This window comes from Propithecus coquereli, unplaced genomic scaffold (genome assembly GCF_000956105.1).
Source record: "Propithecus coquereli isolate 6110/MARCELLA unplaced genomic scaffold, Pcoq_1.0 Scaffold237, whole genome shotgun sequence".
NCBI classification, from domain to species: Eukaryota; Metazoa; Chordata; class Mammalia; order Primates; family Indriidae; genus Propithecus; species Propithecus coquereli.
This window is the reverse complement of record NW_012147919.1, coordinates 2,854,387-2,858,120: the sequence shown is the minus strand read 5'-3', so window position 1 is coordinate 2,858,120 and position 3,734 is coordinate 2,854,387. Positions and strand designations below refer to the sequence as shown.

The following is a 3,734-nucleotide window of genomic DNA, read 5'->3' as shown; positions in this document are numbered from 1 at the left end:
TAATTTCTTTCTATTTTTTTTTTTTTTTAATGGAGACTAGGTCTCACTCTTCCTCTGGCTGGTCTCGAACTCCTGAGCTCAAATGATCCTCCCACCTCAGCCTCCCGGAGTGCTAGGGTTATAGGCATGAGCCACCAAGCCTGGCCAAGTTTGTTTGTTTGTTTGTTTGTTTTGAGGTAGAGTCTCCCTGTGTTGCCCAGGCAGTATCACTTGCAGTGGCGTGATCATAGCTCACTGCAGCCTCAACCTCCTGGGCTCCAGCAGTCCTCCTGCCTGAACCTCTTGAGTAGCTACAGGTGTGTGCCACCACAGCTGGGTAACTTTTGTTGTTGTTGTTGAGATGGGGGTCTTGCTTTGTTGCCAGTCTGGTCTCAAATTCCTGGCCTCAAGTGATCCTCCTACCTTGGCCTCCCAAAGTGCTAGGATTACAGGAGTGAGACGCAGTGCCCAGCCACAGGCAGTTTTTAATCTTATGAAGTCCAACATGTCACTTTTTTCTTTCATGATCATGGTTTTTTTGTGCTGCTCCTTTTTTATGTGAATAAAATTACATGTTTTAAGAAGTTAGTTTTAATTTGGGCTATTGTTGAATCAGCAGCTCGATGAGCCTGTTGAATTGTGGTTACTTTGATCTGTTTCCTGGTGGAGCTCTCTGGGTAGTGTGCACTCTAGTTTTCTTTTTTTGGCATTGATTTAAATGGCATTTAAATTCAAGCGATTTTACTTTTAGCATCTAAAATCACACTATTGGTGAATGACCCTCTGGTGTCTCCGCAATGATGGCATACTACTTTAAACTTCATCTTAAATGTTTGCTCTTCTGATAAGCAGAAAGATGTTTTGCTTTTTAAATATTAGCTAAACAAATCAGTTTATTTAATTGGCAAGTAATATTTCTTCATCTATTGGACCAACTTTCTCTTACAGATTAAGAAGGAAATCTACACTCAATAGTGATAGTGACGCCTAACGTACTAATACTTTACCCTTGGCTTTTTTTTCCGTTGTAATTTTGCTTATGGTGGGTGGTAGTTTTGTTTGTTTCTAGTCAGTTAATCTTTTTCTTCAGTTTCTGATGTTGCTGTTATACCTCATACCAAGATTTTGAAACTTTTTACACATTGGCCTTCTTTTCCCTGTTCTTTCCTCATGCTTAAGGCTTCAATCCAGATGGAATTTATTTTGGTGTGAGCAGGTAGAAAATGATCGGTTCTTTCTAGATTCCTTAGTTAGAATGTATATACATGTACCTGTTTTTCAGATGAATTCAAATAAAACTAACTGTAGAGAAATGTCAGGGACCTTGACGTAGCCACAGTCTAACATGTGATTGTGGAAAGAAATGGGTGCCAGAGAGCTCTGATGAAACTAGTAGCTTGTCCAGGGAGGATTTGAGAGGGAAAACCCATCGCCCTCTGGAGTGTTAATGTGTGCAAATCAAGTATCAGCAGCTCAGTGTATGTGGTGGAAGAGCAGCTTTCTTTGTATTCACCTTCAGTTTATTGTGGTCTAAATTTTGATCTCTGGCTTGGGTAGAAAGAATGCAGAATATCCTTTCTGACAATGACATTTGGTTTCTACCTGTTTAGTAAACCTTTTTGGTGTAAAATAATGTTCAATCTTGTCTAACAATGACTTTGGAAAGCAAACTCTTCTCAAACTTTAGCCAGAGCTAAATATATTCTTTCAATATACTAACAATTCTTATGTGTATGTTAAAACAAATTCTGGACTTGTTTGCTAAATCTTAAATTGAGATTGGGACTGGAAAATCCTTTCCTGGAAGAGATGGTAACTGAGTGCAGTGGCTCTATACGTGTAATCCCAGCACTTTGGGAGGTAGAGGTGGGAGGATCAACTTGAGCCCAGTTCAAGGGTATAGTGAGCTCTGATTGTGCCACTGCACCCCAGCCTGGAAGACAAAGTGAGCCTGTCTCTTTAAAAAAAAAAATAAGGAAACAAAAATAACAAAAAACTTTCTTCTGTACTTTTATACTGACTAATGAATTCATATACTCCCAAACTTAACATGCTATTTAATATGCCAGTGTAACTACTTTTACTTTCTATTTATTTTATTGTTCAGGATAACTTTTTCCCCTGATAATCCTGAAGTAAATTTTTAGTTTCAAACAAATCCTTTTGTTGCAGAATGATCTTGGTTTTTAAAATGGGAATTGACTGCACCTAAAGTAGTTATTTATTTATTTATTTTTAAAAAAGACAGTCTCGCTCTGTCGCCCTGGGTACAGTGTATTGGCATTATCGTAGCTTACTGCAACTTCAAACTCTTGGACTCAAGGGATCCTTCTGCCTCAGCCTCCCAAGTAGCTGGGACTATAGGTGCGCGCCACAACACCCGGCTAATTTTTCTACGTTTAACTAGAGCTAGGGGCTTTTTCTATTTTTAGTAGAGACGGGGTCTCGCTCTTGCTCAGGCTGGTCTCGAACTCCTGAGCTCAAACAATCCGCCCGCCTCGGCCTCCCAAAGTGCTAGGATGACAGGCGTGAGCCACCATGCCCGGCCGGATTTATGGGTTTTTGAGGGGAAGATTAGAGGTAAAGTGCATTCTCAGGAAGGTAATCTCTTAACATGACTTATCACTGTGGGTGTTAAGCTTGGTCCCTTGACTTGAGGTAGCGTTAGGTTTCTCCACTGCAGAGGGACTGTTTTTTCCCCTTTCCATACTGTATTCTTTCCAAGGAAGTTACCAACCATAGCCCACTTCTGAGGGCCGAAGAGTGGGTGGAGTGCTTATATAAATTGTCTGGATTCTGTACCAGAGCTTTGGTCTCCTTCACTCAATCACTTACTTAAAAATGTGGACTCATGAGCAGTTATTTTATGCTTTGAGTTATGATCCACTACTACTTTGTGGCTCAAAGCATTGCAACTTTGGCCACTGGAAGCTCTCTCTTTTACGTGGTTTCTGTGTAAACCTTCGTTGTGCTTTGGTTTTGTTCTCTTTCCCTTTGAATTCTTTAGTCACAGTCTGCATTCCATTCTGGGATCCCCTGGATGGGATCTTCTAAATTTGCATATACTGAGATTCACTTTCTGTGGTGTAAAGCTCTACTGACTTTGACAAATGCATAATGTCACGATGTATCCCTACAGAATAGTTAGACTGCTTTAAAAAAAAAAAAAAATCCCGTGTCTCAACTACTCAACCCTTCTCACCCCCAATCTCTGGCAACCACTGATCTGTTTACTGTCTCTATTGTTTTGCCTTTTTCAGAAGGTCACATAATTGGAATCATAATATGTAGCCTTTTTAGATTGGCTTCTTTTACTTAACAATCAATGTGCATTTAAGATTCATCTGTATCTTTTGGGGAGCTTGACAGTTTATTTCTCTTTCACACTGACTCATATTCTCTTGTATGGATGTACCTCAGTTTTTATCCATTCATCTATTGGAGGGCATCTTGGTTGATTGTGGTTTTGGCGATTACAAATAAAGCTGTTATAAACATTTGCATGCAGGTTTTTGTAGAGACATAAATTTTCAGATCATTTGGATAAATACCTAGGAGTGCTATTGCTGGCTTGTGTAGTAAGAAGTATGTTTAGCTTTGTAAGAAACTGCCAAACTGTTTTCCAAAGTGGATGTGCCATGTTTACATTCCAACAAAGTGAATGAGAGGTCATATTGCTCCTCATCCTGGCAAGCTTTTGATGCCAGTGTTTTGGTTTTTAGTCATTCTAATAGGTGTGTGGTTGTATCTCATTG

At 39.7% G+C, this 3,734-nt stretch overlaps 1 protein-coding gene across 1 annotated transcript in view; it reads left to right on the top strand.

Moving 5' to 3' along the window:
- Positions 1-3,734, top strand: part of AURKA (aurora kinase A) — a 35,070-nt gene that overhangs the window by 19,689 nt on the left and 11,647 nt on the right. The window lies entirely within an intron of this gene.